The sequence below is a fragment of the Euprymna scolopes genome, chromosome 24, assembly GCF_053919585.1.
Source record: "Euprymna scolopes isolate OS-2025 chromosome 24, ASM5391958v1, whole genome shotgun sequence".
NCBI classification, from domain to species: domain Eukaryota; kingdom Metazoa; phylum Mollusca; class Cephalopoda; order Sepiida; family Sepiolidae; genus Euprymna; species Euprymna scolopes.
The window spans coordinates 8926654-8954234 of NC_136505.1; the positions used below are offsets into that span (position 1 = coordinate 8926654).

Genomic DNA, 27581 nt, shown 5'->3' on the forward strand with positions numbered 1-27581 from the left:
GAATCAAATAAAACAGATAATTAAAAGAATCGTTTTGACATAGAAATTGTATGCTATATTTTAATCCAACGAACATGCTATCTATTTCCAAGATGGCGATGTAGTTGACCGTTCTAACTTTTTCAGTCACATCGTTTTCATTTGGGGAAGCTATCTCTGTACGTTACCAAAACGTATGGAACACAAGTGATCTTTGTCTTTTGTTTTCATTTTTTATATAAAAAAAAAACTAATCGCGCCAATTACAAAATATAAAATACCTTTTATATTAATCTCTAACTTTAAAAATAACAAAAACGGTTGATATGCCATAAAGAATAACGACCATAAGAAATAAGATTACCTTGGCTAGTTGTCTTTTTTCCGTTTGGAATGAAACAGGTCAGGTATCTGTCTATTCAAGCGCCAGAAAGCTAGAAAAATAATAAAATATATATAAAAATTACTTTAAAATGGTGTCATAAAATTGATATTTGTCATGCGAAGTTGCTAAATCGTCAATCTACGTTCGAATCAAACTCAGATCGTGTTAACTTAAGTCTAGATTTCAGCTGAATCGTTCTAACTCCACTATCGCCTGTCATCTGTTGAATGTAACCGAAATCTCAATATCAAATCCATGTAAACATTGTCAATCGACCGAGAGCTTTAATTGATTTTACCCAATGAGTAATGCCTGTCACTTATCGACAACAGCGTATTAAGCAATGCTGGTTGTGTAAACAAATGGAGCTTATACGTTTGGATAATTTTTGAACATTGTTAATTCACATACCCATCTTAACAGCAGCCGAATAGCGAATAGAAGCGCCGACTATCATCTAGGCAGTCGAGTTTCAAACCTGGCTTGAGGTAGTTGATTGTCTAGCTGCACTGATGAGCTGTAATACAGCGAAACAGTACTGTATGTGAATGACTATATATATATATATATATATATATATATATATATATATATATAATGTGTGTCCTTTCCGAAAAAAAGTGTGTGTCCAACTCTTGCTAAAGTTTTTCAACATATTTTATTAAACCTATGTGTTTATATATATATATATATATATATATATATATATATATATAATTATTACAGAAACTGGTTATTCATGTTTACGCAATCATCAGTGTATTAGTGACAATTCCTGCCGGTCGGGATAGGATATTCGGACCCCGTCACGAGACTACTTTTGGACTCAATTTGCTAAGCCTTTACTTCCGGGCCACCAAACAATTGCCACGAGAATGAAGGGAGTTAATAACTAATAAACGCACAATTTGGGCACAGACATTAGACGATCCAGAGTGTTCAAACGTAAATGTTGAACGTCGCATAAGTGGTAGTTGACTACCTCAGTTTATACTTCCCAAACAGTGCCCATCCTCAAGGTTTCTTAAAAGGATTTGATAATTAAGATTAAATAATTATGTGTGTGTGTGTGTGTGTGTGTGTGTGTGTGTGTGTGTGTGTGTGTGTGTGTGTGTGTGTGTGTGTGTGTGTGTGTGTGTGTGTGTCAATCACACCTAGCTTATACTTTTGTTATAGGGAGTGGGGGGACATATTTATTACCATTACGTTCTCTCGCTCCTACAAGTATAAACACAAAGAAAACAGAAGGGCAGACCTTCAAAACGTAACAACGGAAATATGGCGAATTACTAAGATCTAATATCTTGATTCCCTGATTCATTATCGTCTTATCTAATGTTTATTATGATTTAGTTCTAATTCGCTTGCAGTTTGTTGGCGTAATTATTTCAAGACACGATTCTATACGGACGGGCTCAAAATATGAGCTCCAGCGAGACAGCGAACCGATAGACGGCGGAAACTAATTGGTTTCATGGAGGCCCGGGGAGTCCTATTAACAATGTGATAAATATTAGATTATAGAAATTATAGAAATTAGTCGAATCCGCGAGATAATTTATTACCTTTGGTTTCCAATTAGATCGCTTTTTCCCGCCAAAATTCAACTAACGAGTTAATTCGTTATCAAACGTAAGATAATTCAAACTACCAGCCGTATGAGAACGGAAGAGGCGATGCCTCGCTAGGGATTTCTGTCTTCCGAGATTGCTCTGTAGTTTGGCGACTCGTCAACTTAACACAATCATCAGAGTCTAAGAACTCTTTGACAATCAGAAGCCACGGTGTTGTATAAGCTTTTTGTATACCTTGGAGCCATGTAGAAATTGTGTGAAAAGATGATCAAATGTCAATATTAATTATGTCATTCGGTTCACAGTAAATTCCAGTCACTAAAATAACCTTGTTTTTAAAACAAACTCCATGAAACGTCACAGAGTGTGTGAAATTACTTCCTCAGACAAAACGGTTTCGTACATTTCCAAGAATACCCGCCACAGGGCGGATAAAATTAATTCTTCAAACAAAATAGTTTTGCGCCTTTACGGAAGTATAATAAATAATACTAAACTTATATCTAGAATCCTATTTTTATTGTTTTTATCAAAATGCAAAACCTTATCTTAATTCTAGCAAATGCTTAAAATTTAAAGCTTAATTTAACGAGTTTTTAGAAGAAATTGAAATTCAAGGAAGTTTGCTTAATTGGTGTCTGATGACTTTGAATCAAATTTAATGTAAATCTCATGTATTTGAATTTCCAAACAGAGGATTATTTCCATATTATGCCCCTAAAGTACCCTTTCAAATATTGGGAGAATATCAATTACTTAATGTCAATATCAATTAGTTAATGTTTGCTATTTATGAGAAAAACTTCAATACAATCAAGTGTATTTAAACTTCACTTTTATCTAATTTTTACCTCCTATGCATAAAAATTAAATTAACCCTTTATGATCTGGTTGAACTAATTCGTTCAGTCGTAAAGAAATATAACGACATAAATAAAGTGGTAATTGATTCAAACACTCCTTGTACGTATTAATTTAGTATCTGGGTATATGCCAGATACCTCCAGATTGCAACTGTCCATTGCTTACATTCAGTATGACACCATCTGTCTCAGAAAGTAGAATATTTCGTTTGTTGTCATAAACACACTTTTTTTCAAACACTATGATATATAGAAATTTTATAGAAATTTCAGTAGTAGTCTAACTATTGAACTTCGTAATTTTTCCAGTTTCATTACCATTTAAACTAACTAAAGTGACGAAAATGTTTTTTTAATCATCTACATCATAATTCAAGCCATAAAGGGCTAATTATAACCCACATTTAGATCCTTCATACGTAGTAGCTGTCTTCCGAAATTCATGATGATCGGTTAATTAGTTTGTGAATGAATCTTATGAAAGAAACTGTATGTATGTGTTACTTCTCCTCTAGTTTTTGACGGTCGCTGGAGATTATTCTCTTACAATACGTCGATATCTAATATCGTTAAAAAAAAAGAAAATGTGTTAATCTGCACAACGTGTCTTTTATGTGCCTCAAAATCTTATAACGATATTATTTTCAACAATTGCGCATGAGCAAAAACAGGACAAAGAAAACAATATAAAAAAAGAGGCTTCACTTCAGCTGTGACATTTACTAATAATTATAACAATGGAGCCATTTTTTATTGGCAAAAACATTATAAAGAGAACAGGGAAGAAGTAGGTAGTGATTGCTTGCTTACGCAATTTTTGTTCAACAGATAAAAACAATACACATTGACGCATGCGTGTTCATCATCTGGCAGAAGTCATTGGAGATTTCTGTACACTTCCGCTTTGATCAAAAGCGCATGCGTAGATTTTTCGATTCAATGATAATGGCTGTAAATATATCACAGCGCAGAAACTTATCGCTACCTTAAGGAAATACGAGATGTCTTCAATATATTTCCAGATGTTTTTCGTATGGCACTTTTATTGATAGTACATACATTAAACTCTTGTCCCCATCGAAGAAATCTCCTCCGACTGCAATGCACTTGTTGTACCGTTCCAACAATTTCCGAAAGGCCAAAATGGACGTCTTCTTGTGTGAGCGTTTCACCTCCTCAATTGTCGCATAACGACGACCTCTAAGGTTTTCCTTGAGGTGAGTAATAACCAAAAGTCATGGGGGAGCAAGGTCTGAACTATAGGGAGGGTGAGGAATCGTCTTGACGCTTACCTTGGTCAAATACTCTGTGACAAGGATGGAGTTGTGGACCGCACCCTTGGCACAAACCGCGCAAATCTTCCGCATTTTCAGTTCTATGCAAATAATTGTGTGTACAGCTCCCACACTGACATCAAACTGTGCACTTTTTGTCTCTATAGACACACGACGATCTTTATCCATGAAATTCTTTATTTGGCCAATCAACTCTGTTCTGACTTCCTTACTCCTTCCACACCTTTCATCATCCCTCACAGTCTCCTTGCCTTCCTTGAATCTCTTATACCACTCAAAAACTGATACTCGATTCAGGCAAGATGGTTCAAAAATAGTCTGAAGCATTTTATACGTTTTTGTGACATTTTTTCAAAGTTTAAAACAGAATTTTATTGCATATCGTCCTTCTAACGTGTCCTCACGTCCAGATTGCATTTTTATAATTCACCAGCTGTGACAATCAAGCATTCTATTATCTACTGTATTTGTTCATTTCAACCTGAAATCATAAAGTTTGGTCAGTAAGCTCATAAGATATATAGCATCTGAATTCTATTATCTACTGTATTTGTTCATTTCAACCTGAAATCATAAAGTTTGGTCAGTAAGCTCATAAGATGTATAGCAATAACATAGTGAATTTTCAAGAGTCAGCGACAATTTTAAATGTCTGCTCGAAAAAAGTCTAGAATCCTATTGAAAGCACTTCGAATGTCTATCAAACGTGTAAGAGTTCGTGATGTAGAGTACCCGAGAAGAGTCTGTGAATATAGCCTTATTCGTACATATGTCACTAGTCTCTCACTCTTAGACAGAGTCCAAAAAAAAATTGAAGAGCTCCAACTTCTACCTCATTTTCGCAACGTCGGATCCCTGTGCCGAGGTTTTACAAAATATTTTAATGGAATGAACTCTGATGAACTCATAGCACATGCGTCCCCACGACGTACAGAATTCTGATTTACTTAACAAGCATCAAAATTCCACTCCTTCACCTTTGAAGACCATAGAGGTCGGAAAGAATTCTATTCTAATGCTACTCAAGCTAGTGGACTTTGAAATTCCCTCCCTGTTTCATGCCTCCATGGCGGTAATGGTCTGCTTAAGTGCAAATGTAAGGTAGACAGACGTGTTCAACTCCCCAAATACGATCCTAAATTTTAGCCCTTTACGTTCTAATTTTCAATATGCCTTATTTACAATAAAAATGAGATAAATATATATATCAGGGCACCCAGCATTGCCAAGTTGTCAAATACACTTGAATATGATATTTTGATTAATGCCGATGTCGTATTTATTATCATATTATATTGAACCGAATATATAGTAATGATTTAAAACGTTTTAAAAAACAATGACTCGTACGCCACCACTGAAAATCGAAACCAAAACGTTTAGCTTACGAGTTACTTTTTCCTTTTTCATTAATGCCTCAGCCATGAAGAAATGTTTGCTGCCAGGCTAAAAATTAAAACATAAAGTTATAGCTATTGCATTACGCATGCATATTCGTAATGCCGTCGTTCGACCATCACCTGGAAAATTCCATTTATTTTTTAATTTTCAGACTTTTGTACCGATTTTCCGGCTAAAACCGAGACATAAAGTTTCGCATGGGTTCGAATACCCTATATATTAAGTTGCATGCCTGTAAACCAAAAACTGACGGTGGAATTTGGTAGGCAAAATTTGTTAAACAAATATATACATGCATACATAAATCTATCTATTTATATTCTATACTCCTATAAATTCGTTTTTCTTTTGTGTGTATTGATATTGATATTCATATTAAAAACCCTATTTTCTATTTATTTAAAATTAAAATAAAATTTTCTTATATATGGGCTGTGGAATTACATTTACTAGCAAAAAAGTCTGGCTAATTTGCATATTCTTTTAAACATTCATTTTAATTAATTCCCTATTAGTTGCTTCGGTTTTCTAATGGGATAATCATCTTTAGTTAACAATTACGTGTAATTATATTCATGAAGATATTCTACATGATTTATACTTGCATAATATTTGCGTAAAAAGTTTATAGTAAACGCAAAATCCTTTCTATATATATTTATATATACGTATATATTTTTGTTTAACAAATGTTGCCTACCAAACTAGAGTGTTTGGCCTACAGACATGAAACTTCATATATAAGATATTTGAATCCATGCGAAACTTTATATTTTGGTTTTAGCCCGGAAAAATCGGTGCAAAAGTGTGAAAATTAAAAAAAAAATTAAATTTGCCAGGTGAACGTCGAACGCCGGCATTACGAATGCATAACGTAGTAGCTATTGGTTCATGTTTTAATTTTTAGCCTTGCAGTAACCACGTTTTCATAGCCCAGTCATTGACGGCAGAGGCAAAATAAATCGTGAGTTGAACGTTTTGGTTTCGATTCTCAGTGGTGACGCATGAGTCTTTTTTTAATACTTTTTAAATCATTACTATCTATTGCAATCTATCTATCTATGTATCTATAAAAATGAACATTTCTGTCCGTCTTTTCTCTATGGTAGTTAAGGAAGACTGGAAGACTATTATACAGAAAGGCATTACTTTACATATTCACACTTTTTAATATATACATATGCATATAACCTTATGAACAGTACATAGGGCCCGAGCAAAGCCGGGCGGGTGTGCTTGCGACACTATTCACAGTTAATCATAATTCATTTTTAACGTCTACGCGTTAACCTGACCTGACTAGCTAATTCATTTGTCTAAACTTGGGTCAAGGTCTAATGTTACCGTATATATATATGTCCATTTTGATTCCATGAGAATTTTTGTTAAAGAAAACCGTCTTCATTCTTTTTTTATTCATTTTTGTTTTTATTTGTTTATTTTTGCGTAGATCGGAAACAGCCGTCACACCAAATAAAGAAGATGGAAAGGCTGATGAGAGAAAGCACAAACCAGACCTCCACCGAAAATGTCAAAGTGCAGCTTGGATGTCTACAATCAAAGAAAAAATCCAACTAAAAACATATAAAAGTAAAGACTACGATGAAATCTATCTATATCTATATATATATATATATATATATATATACATATATATATATATATGTATAAAAGTGAACGTGTCTGTGTATCTGTCTGTCTGTGTATCTGTCTGTGTGTGTCTGTGTGTGTACATTTCCCTACGCAATAACTCTGTCCATTTTAAGTCTACAGACTCGAAATTTGATATACAGGGTACTGAGATTAGGGAAAATCGATGTGATTGGTTTTAGGCCAAAATATTGGTGATTAGGTGGTCAAAGTTCAACGATTAGACCTGGATCGAACTTAACTTGATTTGAGCCAAAAACAATAAATTTTAAGGGGTCATAATAGGAGACAAAGTTTAAAAAAAATGACCGCTTTTTTTTTTTTTTTTTTGCTCAATATACACCTCCAAATACCCGGCCAACGCCGGGCACCCATGCGAATATATCTGTAAATATGAACGTGTCAGTGTATCTGTGTGTCTGTGTCTGTGTACATTTCCCTACGCAATAACTCTGTCAATTTTAAGTCTACACTCGAAATTTGATATACTGGGTACTGAGATTTGGAAAAATCTATATGATCGGTTTTCGGCCAGAAATTTGGCTTTAAAGGGGGTCAAAGTTCAACGATTTGACCTTTGAGAACTCTACCAAACTCCTTCGACAATTTTGGGTCTAAACACTTGACATTTTAGATATAGGTTCCTTAGACATGGATCTAACTTAATAACTTGATTTGCGCTCAAAACAATAAATGTTAAGAGGTCATAATAGGGGTCAAAGTTTTAAAAAATTGACCTTTTTTTTTTTTTTTTTTTGCTCAGCATACACCTCAAAATACCCTGGCAACGCCGGGCATCTATGCTAGTATATCTATAAAAGTGAATGTGTCTGTGTGTCTGTATTTCTGTGTGTGTACATTTCCCTACGCAATAACTCTGTCAATTTTATGTCTACAGACAGGGTACTGAGATTTGAAAAAATCTTTGTGATCGGTTTTCGGCCAGAAATTTCGCTGTTAATAGGTCAAAGTTCAACGATTTGACCTTTGAAAACTCTACCAAACCTCTCCGCCAAGTTTGGGTCTAAACACTTGAAATTTTAGATATAGGTTCCTTGGACATGGATCTAACTTATTAACTTAATTTGAGCCCCCAAAAATAAATTTTATGGGGTCATCATAGGGGTCAAATTTTTTAAAAGAATTGACCTCTGCGATATCTACCAAATTACTCTAATTTACTTAATTTCTGGTCTAAACATTTGAAATTTTACATACAGTGTATTCAGAGATAGGGCAAGCTTTTTAATCGGTTTGGCTCGAAAAATTTGAGCTACCAATATATAAATGTATGCATGTATGTTTGCATGTCTGCCTAAAACTTCCGACAGAGGCAACGGATTTTCACAAGATCAGTATCGTTTTGAAATTCAACCTTTTAGACGACAAATATCGAAAAATTGGCTAAAAACATTAATATCTTCATCTTCAATTAGACACTTTTCTACAGGGGCTTCTCTTTTTTCGCCGATATTTTTGAAAGTCATCGTCTCTTTTCGATTGTCTAGCCTTAATTTAAACCTACGTAACTTCCGGTTTGGCATTAGGCGTAACAGCAAAAATGGCAGGGGTTTTTTCACGTTCTTATATTCCTTCGCGGTACGGGTTCGAGCCTGCCTTCTTACTACCAATTTTTTTTTGCTCAACATACATATCCACACACCCTGGCAACGCCGCGTTGAAATGCGAGTATATCTATAAAAGTGAAAGTGTCTGTTCGTCTATGTGTGTGTGTGTGTGTGTGTGTGTGTGTGTGTGTGTGTGTGTGTGTGTGTGTACATTTCCCTACACAATAACAGACTCGAAATTTGATATACAGGGTACTGGGGTTTGAGAAAATCTTTTTAATCCATTTTCGGTCAGATATTTGGCTGTTAAGGAGTCAAAGTTCAACGATTTGACCTTTGAGAACTCTTACAAACTGCTCCGCCAATTGTGGGCATACACAATTGAAATTTCAGATATAACTTCTTTGGACATGGATCCAACTTAATAACTTGATTTTAGCCCAAAGCAATAAATGTTAAGATATCATAATAGGGGTCAATTTTTTTTTTAAATTGACCTCGGCGGCCTCTACCAAATTGCTCAATTTCTGGTCTAAACATTTGAAATTTTACATAAAGGGTATTCAGAGATAGGACAAGCTTTTTAATCGGTTTGGGTCGAAAATGTTTAGCTACCAATATATAAATGTATGTATGTTTGCATGTCTGCCTAAAACTTTCGACAGAAGCAACGGATTTTTACAAGATCAGTATCGTTTTGAAGCTCGACCCTTCAAACGAAATATCAAACAACAAATATCGAAAAATTGGTTAAAAATATTAATTTCTTCACCCTTAACTGGGCACTTTTCTACAGGGGGAGGGGTTCACCGATATTTTCGAAAGTCATCCTCTCTTTCGAGTGTCTAGCCTTAATTAAAACCTACGTCACCCCCGGTTTGGCGGTGGTCGTAACAGCTAAGACGTCACGTTTTTCCCCGTTCTATTCCTCCTTAGTGGTACGAGTTCGAGCCTGCCTTCCTACTACCACTTTTTTTTTTTTTTTTTTTTTTGCTCAACACACACCTCCAAACACCCGGGCAACGCCGGGCACCCATGCTAGTAGATATAAAAAGAGGTTTGTGTTTACTATAACCTTTTCTATGCACATATTATGCAAGTATAAATCATGTAGAATATCTGCATTAACTTAATTATACGTAATAGTTAAGTAAAGATGATCATCCCATAAGCAAATCGAAAAAAAAACAATAGGTAATTAATTAAAATGAATGTTTAAAAGAATGTCCAAATTAGCTAGATCTTTTGCTGGTGAATGCAATTCCACGGCCCATATATAACAAAGTTGTATTTTCTTTTTAAATAAATAGAAACAAAGGTTTTTAATATGAATATCGATACACAAAATCAAATTGATGGCAATATAGATGAATATCTGAAATGGAAATGCGAGACACGTTACCGGCGAAAATAAAAATCCCATTCGGGAGAAATATTTAATAATCGCTGAATCTCTCTCACACACACATGCACAGCTTTTATCTATTTTTCTATCTCTCACAATCGCTCTCTCTCTCCCTCTCTCTCTCTCTCTCTCTCTCTCTCTCTCTCTCTCTCTCTCGCACACATGCACAGCTTTTATCTATTTTTCTATCTCTCACAATCGCTCTCTCTCTCTCTCTCTCTCTCTCTCTCTCTCTCGCACACATGCACAGCTTTTATCTATTTTTCTATCTCTCGAAATCGCTCTCTCTCCCTCTCTCTCTCTCTCTCTCTCTCTCTCTCTCTCTCTCTCTCGCACACATGCACAGCTTTTATCTATTTTTCTATCTCTCACAATCGCTCTCTCTCCCTCTCTCCCTCTCTCTCTCTCTCTCTCTCTCTCTCTCTCTTGCACACACATGCACAGCTTTTATCTATTTTTCTATCTCTGACAATCGCTCTCTCTCTCTCTCTCTCTCTCTCTCTCTCTCTCTCTCTCTCTCTCTCTCTCTCTCTTGCACACACATGCACAGCTTTTATCTATTTTTCTATCTCTCACAATCGCTCTCTCTCTCTTTCTCTCTCTCTCTTTCTCGCACACACACGCACACACACAGGCACATATATACGCACAAATGAATCCGTAGGCCCACTATACAAACAAAAAAAAAATAGAAATGATGCTGCAAGTGTTGACTACGCACAACGAAGGGGGTAAATGGTTTCGAGATGTTTACGGGCCCTAATAATCTATGTTGGTGTTTACATTAACGGAAACACCCTTTTCTCCTGAGGCGAGAACACACTTCTGAAGCGTTGCGCGTTTTCAACTAATTTAGAACAATAAAACATTTTTTTATTTTGTTTGCCGAATAATTGACAATATCGTAATTTGAGCCTAGGGGATTGTTTTAATTGCATTTTCAAATGGAAAAACAAAAATGTGTTCAATAATTAATGCATTCTTCCTATATATATATATATATATATATATATATATATATATATATATATATAAATATATATATATATATAGAGAGAGAGAGAGAGACAGAGAGACAGAGAGAGAGAAATTATTGATTCCCTGAATTTCAATTTTTTCTTATGACTACCTAAGCTTAAGCCTTAATTTACAGACATTTTATATGATGAAAATCGATTATATAAAAATAGAAAAATGTAAGTAAGGATCCTCGATGTATATGCTAGCAGGATGACCCGACGTTGCCTGGGATTGAATGAGGGCAGCGAACATTTCACTCAGCCAATATTTTAATTCTCATCGAAAGCGAACATTTTTTCAAACAAATCGATTGATTGCCTCCTCTAGACAGGGATCCATCACTGTGAACCGGGGGGGGGCTTCATATGCCTCCCTACAGTGACTTAGTTAACAATACATTATGATCTACATTGCACTGTAGAGAACCTACTGTTTATTTAACAAAATTATTTTTATATATTGATCTGGATTAAAGTTTAAAATGCAAAAATCAAGTGTTATGCTTCGATTATGCTCTAAACAGACATATAAATTTCGAATGTCTTATAAAAAACTCACTGTTTATTATATACGACAAGCCGTTCTGCTTATGCTGTGATCAAACTTCTCAAAATGCACTTGGGATGTTAGCCTGGATAAAATCGGACTGTTCCTTCTGAGTTTCGATGACGATTTTAGAGAATTATCGAAGGAATTCCGATAAAAACAAAACTTTTATGAGAACACTTTCAGACACATAAAAAATTGTGTGGAATTTTTAAAAATATCAGCCCAGCATAGGGAACTAATTCATACACACAGAGACAGACAAACAGACAGAGAAACACAGACACACACACACACACACACACACACACACACAAGGTGGCTTTTACATATAAGTAAAGATGCATACATATACCTATATGAGATTAGTGAGAAAACGTCAGTAGCGTGATCGATTATTAAAAAGTTTTAAATAATATTTATTTATATACTAGCAGACATAATCACGTTGACACATTGGTTCCCGCTGGATTATCTGGTCAGTACTCAATGGGTGACCATTTGGGACTTCCATGTGCTTATGTGCTCTCCGCTTATCTCGGCATTGTTTCCAGTCGTTCTGGACTTCTTCTTGCCACTGGACTCAAACAGTGCAGATTCAGGAGAGGTGTGGTTGTAGATTGCGCAACCCTTGCCTCACAATTACACGCACAGCTGCCCCTAAAGAGGGTATCCATTTGTCTTTCGAGACTGAACTGAGGCATAGACTAGCAGGATCCGTGTACTGGTAATGCCCACTGGAAATATGACACAAAACCAGAACAGTTATGGTACCCTTCCCGAAAACGAAATAAACCTTTGATTATCTAGTACATTATCGCATGTGAGTTAAGTAAATTACTGACTATTGATAAATAGCTAAAAAAATATTAACACAAAACACAGATAAATGGTTGCTCAAGAAAATTGTGCCACTAGTGGCAGTTGTCAAAGTGGAAGCATCTGCATTCCACTGTCTTGAATTGTCTGGCAATGGCAGCTAGCGGAATTTGTTGGCTGTCATAGTTGGCGATTAGTGGTATTTTAGGGCTGTGACTTGCCTTTAGCACTGTCCCAGTAGCGTGCACTGTCATCTAGTGGCGGTTAATGACTATAATCTGTGGTAACTGAGAGATAGTGATCTTTTTAGGTAGTAAGTGTTAGTTGATGGCACAGGCGGGCCCTAGAAGGCACTGGCAATTATTGCTGTATTGAAGCGGTTATTTGTAAGGACTGGGTTTCTTACCAAGTTTTTGTCAAAATCGTCAAGTGAATGGCGGTCATAACCTATGTAGAATTTGCTGCGTTGGTGTAGATGTAAAATCGAAGCATGTATTTTTGTAAGCATGCAGAATTCGGATCGTTCCGTATTTTACATACTCTACTTATGCTGTATACCAGGGTTTCCTAAAGTGGGCTCCACGGAGCCCTGGAGCTTCGTGAATGAGGCCGAGGGGGGCTCCGAAAGTATTTTCTTAAAGAGGACCAAATGCTTTATGTGGAAAAATTAAATGGCTGCAGACATTTAATTTTTGATTTTTTTTGTGTGGGGGGGATAGATATGATACATATCTACAAGCTTTAAGAGTTTCAGGATGGTTCATGAAAAAGAAAATAAAAAATAAATTAACAAAAATGCAACAATTTTAGATTAATCAAAAATAAAAAAAATCGTCAACATTATCATTAGTGCTAAAATTTATATTGATATTTTTCATATTTATTTTAGAAATTATCTTGTTAATGCTCAGTGAAAACAATTTTTTTCTGCTCAGGAGTTCCAAGGTGTCCTGAAGGTTGGGAAAACCTGCTGTATATGGTAGCTGTTGTTTACTTAGTTGTTAGGTATCACCTATGTTAAGAGGTGATCAATAAACAATAGCGTTAGTATTCCATAGGTATGTACAAAATGAAGTGCCGATTCCCAAAATGTATAAACATTCTGGTCCCTCCATTTACGTAAAAATTCACCAAAATTCAGAAAATCAACCAATTAATTAACTACCACAGAACCATCACTATCATGATGTACCTATTTTTTTTAACTATCAATGAAAAAGCATTATTTTATGTAAACAAACATACGTTTAATAAAGTAATAGTTTTAATTTTAAAAAACTACGAATTTATTTTTGCATTTTTTTTATGAAAATAAGGCATCGTAGATGCTAACAATTAAAAAGAAAATATTTTAGGAACATTACGAAAAAGCCCCAAATTCGTATTAAAAAAAATCAATATAATTCAAAAAAATATATAATTTTTTTTAACTAACCATCTTATCATTGAATTAAGCATTATTTGATACATTATTTTAACTAAAAAAAAGTATATAATTGCAAAAAGTATCTTATGCGATTTTCATGTGACATTAAAAGTTTGCGATGAATTTTTTAATGTCATTTTATATTTATCACATACGCATGAACATATATTCCTCAGAGTAAGAATTTTTTATGATCATAAAATAAAAATAAATTGAAAAAAAATTTAATCTCGGGTTACTAATAAAAAAAGTAATTTTTAAAAACGGTATTATTTCTACTGACGATTACTTTGAAGAAGTATGGGTGGACAGAACGGCGAAATAAATTAAAGTTCATAACTTTCATCAGTAAATAATCATTTTCGTTCAAATTTGCATTCTATTTAATTGTTAATAAAGAATTGTTTTAGCTTATTTTTGAATGAATAATAAAATTTTAAAATAAATCGATCAATGTAATTGCTACAATTAACATTTTGAACAATATTTCACAAATGTTATGTTTCAAAGTCTAAGAAAAACATTGGTAGAAAAACGTCATACCAAGTTTAATACGAAACATTTTTCAGAGAAAAGTAAAGACATTTTAATAAAATCAGTATTTTATGTTTTATTACAACAAAATTAAACGAAATTATTACGCTTATAGTGATCCGTCATTTGGGGAAAATCAGCACTATTTGTGTTCACATTTTCAATGAGACATTTTTATCGCTTTTTCTTTATTTATTATGCATTTTTGTTATAAAAAGTATGTGTATATTTTTAATTCAGTATCTTATGAGTTTAATTTACTAATCATCGTTGAAATAGTTTCAGCAAACTGGTAATTATTTTTTCCAGAGATTTTTAAAGTTTATTTATTCGGACTTGAAATTTGAATAAAATATTCTGTTCTATTTTTTGGAGGGTTTTTTTTGCACCATTTTTCACTGTACTTTTTTAACGCGTAAATTTCGTTTAGAGCTTAACTTTGTTATGTTTTCTTTCAAACACAATCAAAATTTAGACGTAAACAAAATAATAATTATAAACTTCTTTCAAGAAGCCTAGGGATCCGATTTCTTCGGCAATTTGTTGCCCTACCAAGTACCTCAGTAGGGCCCGTATTGTGCATAAGTATCCATGCGTAAAATAACAGGAAACTGAATGCGATCCGGCATGTTTAATAATTCACAGCTTTTACAAGTATATTGTCCTTAACGAAACTACTAATTATAAAAGTTATTTGGAGATATTTCTTGATATGCTTCATTATTACAGTCTGTTAATGAAGATGAAAACCTGTGCAACCTATGGTGTCAATGCACAAATCTTGCCGATAGTATGTTATGCATATACGTCTCAGAAAAAAAACCAAAAGGTATTTTGAAGCATTTAAACTTGCAAATCTAAAGTTATATATGAGGAAACCCCTTTATTGAATCAATAACGCGTCCTGTTCTGAAATATCGAAAGGGATTTTTAAACATTTAAACTGGCAAATTGAAAGTTATACTTAAGAAAAACTCTTTATTCGATCATTAATGTGTCTACGTAGAAGAAGAAGAAGAAGAAGAAGAAGAAGAAGAAGAAGAAGAAGAAGAAAGAGAGAGAGAGAGAGAGAGAGAGAGAGAAATAATTAAAAAAAAACTATCGATATGCCGTTCAGTACAAAACAGCGTCTGCATTTACGTATACGCGTCGGATAACGAAAAAAGTCGTCGCAGTATACGAAAAAGTCGTAGACGAAAAATACGATGGAAAATACGAAATCTACGTGTAGAAAAAACGAGGAAGTAGATGACCAAAAGCGTGTCCGCTAAGCATCCCGTAAGAGATTCTGTGATGTAAATAACCCGAAAATCGGTGTTCAAAAATACCAAAAACCGATATTTCCTTAATCCGAGAACCGTAAACAGACAGCCAATAGGATTTAACATACTTTTGTAAGGAAGGCCTCATTATTTCACGTACTAAAAACGAAATAGCTAATGTTAAATGTATGTGTCGATGACTCAAATATGGACGGTGAAATTACAAAATGTAGAGAACTTCCCGATTACGAATGGGAGGTGTTAGTAGAAAATAATTAGGGAGAAAATGTTTTGCTACTTCTGGTGTCTAAGATGGCGTTTGGATTGTGAGACTCCTATGAATTAATGTAAGATTATATTATAACGGATCAATGCGACTGCAAATATATACAAAACCTACATAAGATAGTGGCCAGCAGTCTGATCCTAATGAATTTGTACATGTAGCGTCTACGGTTACAAACCGGAAAGGAATAATTGCACCTACTTTATTATTTATAGAGACGTGTAACAGATTATCATGAAACAATCGGTACTGTCGGTTTCAAATCAAAAATAAAATGAACCAATATTTGTCGAACACTTTTCAGCCTATGAGATATAAGCAGAGGCTGAATAGCGTTCACCATTGTTTTAATTTGAAACCGACAGTACCGATGTTTTTCTGATCTTCTGTAACACACACACACACACACACACATACACACTGACGAGTCATTACGGCAACAAATGAAATGATTTAAAAGTATAATGAATAACGTCACTAAGATGTCGGAAGTATTACAAAAAGATGTTGAGAAAAAACGGGCTAAAAAAATTTTTTTTTTAAATGAAGATGCCATATTCATAAAAAGGATTCAGGTTTCACATTCATCTTTTCGTTAAAAGCGTAGCATCAAAATATTTCCTGGCGTTTAGGGTTCAGTATAATCACAAAGCATTAAGATCGATCCTAATTGTAGAGACCAACCGCTGTTACATTAGTTATTATAATGAAACATTCGTGTCCATCTTTAGTCTGTAGTATAAAGGGTACTGTCCTATCGCTGAAACATATGTCATATTCTAATAGATTTTTGACTTATTCTAACACAAAGAAGGGCTGTCTTACTAGCATGGTTATTTAGCGTTGCCTGGGGATATAGATAGCAAAATAGAAAATTTTAAAAAGTATTTATAATATCTTCTTTTTAAAACCTCTCTCTCTCTCTCTCTCTCTCTCTCTCTCTCTCTCTCTCTCTCTCTCTCTCTCTCTCTGCGAGTGTGTGTGTGTATAATTTAACACTAATCAAAACAGTAGTTTGTAAATGATAGGCACATTAACTAGTACAGAGAGAATCGGAGGACACGTGTAATTTTTTTATTTAAATGGCATGGATTGGTTCGCCTAATTTATCTGGAGGAAAAAAATCTTAATCCAATATACAAAATATTTTTGTTTTTTGAGGAAGGTGGTGTTTGATCAACACTGCTAGGAAACCATGATTTAATATACTGTTTTGTTTTTTAACTCCCGAAACAGTGTTCATGGTAAACAACTGATGATCCCTTTAAGAACATTAGTACGATTGTTTGTTCATGTAAGTAAAACGATTCATCGATGCAGGAAATTAATTGACTTACTGACAAAATAATTTTCCAACGAATGGCATTTTATTATTTTTTTATAGTTTTAAAGGTTTTATATACACTTCTAAGGCTATATATATATATATATATATATATATATATATATATATATATATATATATATATATAGCATGCTTTGAATCGATCTGTTACGCTTACCATTTGAAAAGGGAATTTTTCCGAAATTAATAATGGAATTTGTCGCAGACATAACAAGTAAGACATTTTACAAGTAAGACATTTTACCAATACAACTGAATAAATATATGTATATATAAAATATATGTATGTAATTATTGATTTGTAAATCGCCACTTGTTCTCGTCTTCTCTTATCAACAACGACTATATTTCATCCCTCGCATTGTGACAGCCTTCTAAATCTCTACTATATATATATATATATATATATATATACATAATAGCAGGCCATCTGGCGTTGTCCGGTCGTAAAATACGCATAAATATTGTATTTTAAATAATGCAGAATTCTTATTTATTATAAACAGAAATACCGTAAAATGAGACACGTGTATGCGAGTTTTATGGGTTTTTTTTTTAAATAGTTCGCTTCTTGTAAGTAAAAAAAAATATTCGAGCTGGGACCGAAACCAAAACCTAAAAGCAGTGTGTTAAGCACAAGCACCATTAGATCAACTGGTCACAATTTTTAAAAAGTGTTTTCAAACCTCGTGAATCAGTTGACAAACAGATAAAAACCCGATGACCTCCATTTACCAATTTTTCAATTTTGACCCATTTGCAGTCATTTTTCCGGAGGAAAACCGATTTAAAAAAATATCACGTGTCTGAATATCCTATATACCAAATTTCAAGTTTCATGCGAGTATTAGGTTTTCTCTAAATAGTTCACTTCTTGTAAGTAAAAAAAAAAGACTCGAGCTGAGATCGAAGCCAAAACCTAAGGAAAGTGGGTCAAGTATGATAACCATTAGACCAGCTTTACACAATCTTTACAACCTCTTTTCAAATTTACTTTTTCTAAACATAAAGAAGCTGTCATGTTTTACGACCACGCATGCGCATTCGTGAAACAGTTCAGAAACAGATAAAAATCCGATGACTTCCACGTACCAATTTTTCAATTTTGACGCTTTGGAAGGCCTTTTTTCGTGTGAAAACCTATTAACACCTATATTTTCCACATATCTGAATCACCTATACACCAAATTTCAAGTCTGTAGATAAAAAATTCGTTCATAATATATAGGTTGAAAAGTGGCCTCACACAGACGGACACACATTGTCACTTGTAGAGATAACTAGCAGACCGCTCGGCGTTGCCCGATCATAAAATACGCATAAATATTATATTATATAATTAACGCAAAATTCTTATTTATTATGAACGAAATGCGGTATATATTAAACATAATAACACATTTAATAAAAATGAAGAAAAAACCTGGGACATGTTCAAGCGAATAAGTTTTCTCTAATCAGTTCACTTCTTGTAAGTAAAAAAAATATTCAAGCTGAGATCGAAATCAAAACATAAACTTAGTGAGTTAAGTAGTATTACACTTCGAACAGCATGATGCGCTCTTTAAAAAGGGTAAGATAAGATAGATAGATAGATAATTACGACACTCCGTAGACCTTGATTGCTTGCATGTTGTCTTCAACGATCGCGCGATTCCATCTTTTCAAAAAGGGATGAAAGGTGAATTTATATGTATAAATATGCCTACTCGATTTCTTTAATCTTTCTTCGGCGATCAGGCGATTCCATCTTTTAAAAAAGGGATGACAGGAGAATTATATATATATATATATATATATATATATATATATATATATATATATATATATATATATACACACACACACATATATATCAGTTTTGATCTCACTACTATATATTAAGTTCAACATAAAATCGTAACGAATTGTCTCTATAATAATAAATTCGTAATCTGCATAAATTAAAATATCATATTTAAGCGTATCTTATGACCAGGCAAGGCCGGGCGGCCTTCTAGTATATATTAGGGTAAGAAGAATGTTCTTTCGGAATTTTTAATTTTGATTTCTGAAGTGTTTTTTTGTTCAAAAAGTTTTCTTTATAAAATCTTTACTTTATATATAATGTTAAAAAGCGGTTTTCGCTCTATCTGATCGTTTAAATTGCAATCCTTTTAAAACAATTATGTCTGCTTTTCGAAACATTGAATATAAGATGGAAAAAGCAAATCTACACATTTTTTTATTTCAATTCAAGTTAGGCTGAAAAGCCGCTGAAGCAGCTAGCGATATCAACGAAGAGTTTGTCCCAGGAACCACTACTGAACGCACAACAGAATGGTGGTTTAAGAAATTTTGTGGCGGTGACGTGAGTCTTGAAGATTATGAGTGTAAGGGTCGGCCATCAGATGTTGACAACGATCATTTAAGAGCCTTAGTCGAAGCTCATCCACGCACAACTGTTCGAAAAATTCCTTCTGAATTAGACATAACGTATACGATGATTTCCAAGCACTTGAGAGAGATTAGAAAGACAAAAAAACTTGGTGAATGGGTGCCTCACGAATTGAATGGCAACCAAAAAAAAACGCCGTTATGAAGTGTCATCCTCTCTTCTTCTACGCAACAAGAACGACCCGTTTATCGACCGAGTTGTGACTTGTGATGAAAAGTGGATTTTTTACGGCACCCGGCAACGCTCAGCTCAGTGGTTAGACGCCGACGAAGCTCCACGACACTTTCCGAAGCCAGAGTTGCACCAAAAGAAGGTCATGCTGACTGATATTCTGCGACCGGTCTCATCCATTGCAATTTTTTGAATGCAGGGGTATCCATTACAGTGGGAAAGTACTATCAACAAATGGGTAAAACGCATTAGAAACTTCGACAACAACACGCAGCATTATTCAACAGAAAAGGACAAATTCTCCTCCACGACAATGCCGGACCGCACGTTGCTAAACCGACGCTACAGAAATTGAATGAATTGAAACTCTGCCTCATCTGCCATACTTTTCACGCCTTTGACCTAAAGTAGGTTCTATAGACTGGCTATAAAATTACAAACAAACAAAAAAACAGTTGTAAATATGTCATACACTATGCAGTTTCTACAGCTGCGTACCTTGAAAATGAAGTTATTAAACCTGACGTAGTGATAAGAAAAAAGAAGCAACCTTAATAGAAGTCAGTGTCCGCAATGATGCTGGCTTAAACAGAGCTAAGAATTAAAAGATAATGAAATACCAATGTCTTGTGACATGAAAATAAACTGAGGAAGATCTTCACCATTCCAGTATTTATAGGAACAACCGGGCTCGTGAAAAAATACCTGGCAAATATACCCGGCGAACCAAGTGTAAGGAAGATTCGAACAATTGCACTTAAAAGAAATGGTTAGAATCTTTAAGAATCTTCCTTTAAGTGCAAGATCTCTCGGCTGGAGTGTATGAGAAAGTGAATGTTTGGCATCCGTTAGGATGCTCCATCCCCAGCTAGAACCAAATAATAAGAAAATTGAAATAAAAACTAAATTTTGGGACTGACTAACTTAGCAGGTCATTTCACTTTTTAGATAGTTTGATCCTCACTAAACTCTCCCAAACCTGTCTCATATTAATTGGATAATTCAGACTATTATTTCGTCTTGGATGTTATAGTCACAACGTTTCGGCCGCTGTAATCTCCCACCTTATTTGATTGCATCTTGTCAAACTCATGAATTTGAACGCAACTTCGAACTTAACCTTTATTTAATCCACGAGGTTTGATTGTTATTGTTTCGTGGTAGTTTATATTTTATCCTTAGTATCGTCTGTAGTGACGTTTGCATGATCGGTAGATTCTCGAGTTCGACATAAAGATTCCAGAGTTCGAAAAGACACACCCGAAGGAAGTCATAAATTACAACGGCCGAAATTTTGTGAGAATAACAAGATGAGAATTAAGCTAAGATAAGTGGCTGACTATAGTTGAGTGCGATCCAAAAGCTCTCTTTGAATTATCTGCTACATTCACGTGAAGGGGAGAAAGTGACTCCGTTCCTTGAATGACTCCAATTTCTTTTAATCTTCCCCTTACAATGATGAGTGTTTAGCAAGGGGATGCATCAAGTACCTTTTTAAGTCTTTATGACTCGATCCAGAATTGAACCTCGGTCTTTATTTTTTTTATTCTTTTTGAAAAGATTCCATGAACAAAGCTTCTTTCTCAGATATGCACGACTGTGGAACTCTCTTCCGTTTGCCTGTTTCCCACCTGACTACAACTTGGATGTCTTCAAATCCAACATAAACAAATTCCTGACAAACCACCCCCTTAAGTAAGACACTCTATCAAATCTCCAATACTAATGATTACTACAATACTATCTCATTGATTACTGTACACGCAATAACCCTTATCCCTGAGTGGCCCCCGGGCCTTGATAAGTAGTGACCCCCCCCATGTTAAAAAAATAGTTCGAAAGGGTAATAAATAATGCTCTTAGAATGTCGGAAATGTTACAACAGATTAAGGAAGTGAAACGGGTAATGGCAAAGTAAAAAAAGCAAAATAATGAAACGAAACTCTCTAAAAAAGAAATGGAATGAATGTCTCCACCAGGATCGACTTCACAGTTTCACTAAAAGCAGAGGATCAAGACATTTCCTGGTGTCTCGTATTTGCATCCGGACATCACGACCATTGGTTTTCGTTGTTGCCAGGTGTCAATAATAAATTGTGACTTCGTTAAGGAGGTTGTCAGAAAATGATAGAAGCAACACCGTAATAACAAAAATGACTAGGAAATAAAAAAGATGATTTATCGGGATCAAAAGCAAGAATGGAAGCAGAAAAAAATGAAACAAGTGATATGAAGTCGAAAGAAATAGAAAAGACTGAAAAAATGAAAAAAAAAAGATAGTGCCAATAAAAGGAAAAGAAAAAGGCTGAAAAAAATAAGGAAACGAAAAAATAATGCTGAAAAAGGAAACGAAAAAATAATGCTGAAAAAGGAAACGAAAAAATAATGCTGAAAAGGAAAAGAAAAGGCTGAAAAAAAAGAAAAAATATCACTGAAAAAATAAGGAAAAAGAAAAGGCTGAAAAACGAAAAGAAAAGAATAAACCGAAAAAAAAGAAAGGAAGAGAAAAAAGGCTTAAAAGGTAAAGGACAAAGAAAAGTATGAAAAAAAGAAAGGAAAAGAAAAAGGTAAAAAAGAAAAAGAAATAGTGAAGGCTGAAAAATAAAAAGAAAAGAAAAGATAAAAGAAAAGAGATGAAGAGAATGAAAAGAAATAAAGAAAAAAAAATTCTTGTAATATCAGTTTGGTGCAAAAGTTTTTGCCGGTTTGTAGAAGAGTCATTTTAAACAATCATAAGTTTTTTGCTGCATATTTTTATTACTTAAACATATCACTATGATTCATTCATAATTTCTTTCTTTTAGATTATTAAAGTATCATTCATATTTTTCTGCAATATTTTTACCCAGGTTGACCGGAAATTGACCTCCTTTAGTCAACAGAAAGGGAGTCATCTTGCATCACGCAGATCTACTGGTCCAAAATCTCTGAAGAGTATTTTGTTGAGAAATCTTGTCCCGCCCTGCATATTCCCTTGACCTAACTCCCTCTGATTATAGCTTCTTTCAAGAATCACAAAACCATTTAGATGGCCTTTTTTATAAGTGCATCGCTACTTATCAAGGTCCGAAGCGTAAGGGATAATAAATGTAAGGTGGTAGTTTAGTCATCGTTAATGGTGCAAGTTGGGTAGAATTTCATTATTTAAGGAACGGTTTGACAAAAACTTGTTTACATAGGGCTTGAAGTATACCATATTGTAGTTCGCTGGGAAGCAGGCCAAAGAACAGGGTTTCATATGCGGTATTTCTATGAAAAAAGCTTTGTTCATGGAATCTGCGTTTAAATTAAGGAACAAAAAGAGAGTGGAGGGAATTGTTGATAATGGTTGTAGCTAGTCGAGTGTTTTTCATGAAATTTTGGCAAGGGGGCATAGATTGGAGCTTGGGCGAGTACTTGCAGTGAAAATAATGATAGAGCAAATTCGGGAGCGCAACGTCTCTTCTATGGGAAAAGATGTTGCAGGAAAGAGAAAAGGGCATCTCCTATTAGGTTTCGAACCCGGTTCGGAATTGTATCAAAGCTGGATAAACGTTATGATAGGATATTAAACATGAGTTCGATTTATATTTCACAGCAAAACCTAGTGAATTTTACAATATAAGCTTGTTGACAGATGGAATCAAGTTATGGAGAGCAAAGCTCATTATTGTCGCGAATATTTTTAAAACAGTTTTATAGTTTCAAGATGAAATTTTTAATCAATAAAAACCTTTGCACCGACCTGATACGATGCGTATATGATGACGAAAAGGAAGCAATAGAACGTCAGCGTTGTTGTTTATGAAAGTCGGGCGCCAACGCGGATCCCACGATATTATTGTTAAATTCCTGAATACAAAATGTCTACCACCATTGGATTCCTCGCAAAAAATATGCGAGAAATATTGCGATTGATCTTGATGTAGGGCCTAGTAAAATTCTATGTTACATTGGATTCGTTGCTTACGATATTTGTTAAATTCCTGAATACAAAATGTCTACCACCATTGGATTCCTCGCAAAAAATATGCGAGAAATACTGCGATTGATCTTGATGTAGGGCCTAGTAAAATTATATGCTACATTGAATTCGTTGCTTACGATATTTGTTAAATTCCTGAATACAAAATGTCTACCACCATTGGATTCCTCGCAAAAAATATGCGAGAAATACTGCGATTGATCTTGATGTAGGGCCTAGTAAAATTATATGTTACATTGAATTCGTTGCTTACGATATTTGTCTAAAAAGGAATTGGAATGGTCATGATGGTGTAAAGTATGGGTGAGAGAGAGATAAGAAGTTTGAATCTAATAGGAGTATATTTGGAGTATTTCTTCTCTATATATAAAGATTTCGGAGTAACTCGGAGTCACTTCCTGCACTGATGAGTGTGAAAACATGAAACACTAGTGTCTGTAGCTATAAAAATTAATCATTTATAATTTATAATAATTTCGCACTTTTAAGAAGTAATTTCTTAAATGTTCACTACTGTCTGGGAAATAAAAAAAGGCGATCGTCTTGGCCTCGTGTGGAATCGCGACTTCCGAAACTCGATCCTCGATCACTATAGATCGTCTTCATAACGTTGTGCTTTACAAACGTTAAATTTCTCTTAATTCTCAAAAACAAGTACTGTTTTTCTCACCATACTTAATTGATACACGATTTCTGTTTATTGTTAGAGGAAACCGTTTTCCCTCAAGTCAGTACTGTACTAATTGAACCTCAGTCTTCCGTGATACCTTTTTGAAAATAAGAGAAATTTGAAAAAATACTAATGCTCTTAAAATGTCGGAAATGTTACAACCGGTTAAGGAAGTGTGAGATGGGTCTATTAAATAACAAAGTAAAAAAAAAATACAGAAACGAAACCCTAAAAACGAAATGTCTCTGGTAGTATAGCTGCAGCACGTACTAGCGCATGTGTTTGGTGACTTTAATGTCCATCATAAAAAAAATTGGCTTGGTTTCTCAACTTACACAGATGCAGCTGGACACTGTACTCATAGTTTTCTATGGCTCTTTATATTGTTTACGTTTATTCTCTATAACTACAAAGAGTATTTTATCTCTTTACAAAACCACAATTCACTCATGCATGGAGTATTGTTGCCATATCTGGGTAGATGCATCTTTCACAAGTCTCTCACTCTTAGACAGCGTCCAAAAACGAGTGCGAGACCTATTAGGTCCTGTACTATCAGTCAAGTTTAAACCTCTGCCCCATCGCCGCAATGTTACATCCGTGTCTTTTTTTACAACTACTTTAATAGAACGTACATTGATGAATTCATAGGACGTGTCCCCCTCGACGTACATATTCTCGGCTAACCGAACATGCATCCAAATCCCGCCCGTTCATTGTTGGGGTTCTAAGATGTCGGAAAGATTCTACTTTAATGAATTATTCATTCGGACTGTTAGACTTTACAGGCTGGAACGATAAAAGTATCGCCATAGAAATGACGATATGATTCCATTTTCGTTTAGATGGCCAGTTGTGTAAAAATCTCAAGAGCAATAAGAGCCTTCTATCATGCCTGAAAGTGACACAATGTTCAACGAGCGAGATTGAAGATGCACCGCTCTATAACTCATGTTCTTTACCGATCCATGTTATGACAACAGAACTATTGCCATCACCCTCAAAATGGATCGCTGGATTGCTATTCATAACAGGGACAAGCCCAGGGAGATGAAAATAAAGTTTACGGATACGGTTATGGTCTTTGATATTATTTCAAGTGAGGACCACATCATGCCACCTCACATCGGCTTGAAAGTCAACGCTAAAGTGTACCTGGATGTGCTGAAGAGTGTGGTGCAATCAGGTGGCCACTGGCAGGTCCTCGGTGTGGCAGCAGGACTCGGTGTCGACTCACAAGTCCAAAAAGACCCAGGTTTTGGCTTCATAAGGAGTGATACGACTGTACTTATCTATAACTGGCCTTCCTTCCTCGACTTTAACCCGCTGGACTACTTTGTTAACTCATACGTAGAGAACATCACCAACACCAAAGTCAGCCTGATCACCGCCATCCTTCGAGTGTTCCCCGAGTTCTCGGCGGTCATTTTGGAAAAGGGATGCTCCTTGTTATGTTTAGAATCCTTATTTCACTTCTGGATTAAAATCCATTAAATACTTTGGATTCTTTAAAAAAATGTAAAGCTTAAGATTAAAGCAGCTTCTGAAGAAATTACAATTCAGGAAATCCTGCTTTATTTATGTCTAATGATTATGACTCAAAGTTAAGGCAAATCTAAAATAATTCAATTCTTAAATGAGAAATTGTGCCGCTATTATTTCTCTTGTATGTGTTAGAACAGAAACGAGCCTGGACATGCATTTACCATGGACAAGTAATTAAGATGTGTTTATTAAGTAACGCGACTGGAGGTTTATTAATCAAGGACAATAAATTAAACACACGACAGGCTTCGTAGCCTAGTGGGGAATGCTCTTTTCTCTTCCCTGCAAGCTCTCGTTGCGAGCTGTCTTTCTTTTATCGTTACTTCAATGGCAAGTGCTCGTCTGAGCTCCAACCCCGGGTCCCCCCCTCGCCAATCTTTCACGAAAAACACCCGTCTTGCTGAAACCACTGTCAAAAATTTTCCCCACTCTTTATCTGTGCCTTAACCAAAACGTAGATTCCATAAACAAAGCTTCTTTCTTAGAAGTGCACGCATTTGGAACTCTGTTCCGTTTGCCTGTTTCCCACCTGACTACAACCTAGATGTCTTCAAGTCCAACATAAACAAATTCCTGATGAACCGCCCCCTTAAGTAAGACACTTTATCAAATCTCCAATACTAACGTACTGTACACGCAATAACCCTTATCCCCGAGTGGCCTCCGGGACTTGATAAGTGGTGACCACCTTGTAAAAAAAAACGACAGTATTGCAATTCAATAGATTCTTAGAGCTTGGATATATTCTCTTTTTCTATTATGCTTTTGCTTTTGTACCTCAATTGATGTTTTATTCTGACTATCTTGTTGTTGACGTCAGTAACAATCAAGACACATACATTTGTTTGATTAAAAAAATGTATTAAAAAATTATGTTACAGAAATACACGCCAGTATTTTGTGTGGCCACCATCGTTATCCAAAACTGCCTTTACTCTCCTGGGCATGGCACTTACCAAAGCTTCACATGTAGCCACTAGAATGCTCTTCTACTCTTCAATTACGATGCTGGAACACTGCTCTGCGACCCAGTTTCTGGAGGGAGGGGATTATCTTCTGCTGTAGTATTTGACAGTACATGTTGGAGTCCATGTTTCCCTCAATAAAATGTAACTCTCCAATACTTGCAGCACTCATGCAGGGCCAGAATATTACATTATCACGACCATGCTTCACTGTAGGCATGACACACTTATGTTTGTACTCCTCAATCCTCAAATTGGTGTGCATGGCTGTGACACGAGGAAGAAGCCTTTTGTGAAGGCAATACTAAAGAAATCCCGCAAACAGCTTGCTGAAGACATGTCAACAAAGCCCATAGATTACTGGAACCATGTCCTATGGTCAGATGAGACGAAATTTAATTTGTTTGGTTCCGACGGCCTTAAGCATGTGTGGCGGCGACCAGGTAAGAGTACAAAGATACGTGTGCCATG

General features: G+C 35.0%; 1 protein-coding gene across 2 annotated transcripts in view; it reads right to left on the reverse strand.

Annotated features, from left to right (window-relative positions):
• The window catches only part of LOC145246578 (uncharacterized), a 146574-nt gene that overhangs the window by 36664 nt on the left and 82329 nt on the right, over positions 1 to 27581 (reverse strand). The window contains exon 2 of one of the 2 annotated variants that reach the window (XR_013863137.1): positions 344 to 413. The exons of the other annotated variant lie outside the window; for it this stretch is intronic. The gene's annotated coding sequence lies outside the window, so the exon portion shown is untranslated. The remainder of the gene's footprint in view (positions 1 to 343; positions 414 to 27581) is intronic. 2 annotated transcript variants of the gene reach the window in all.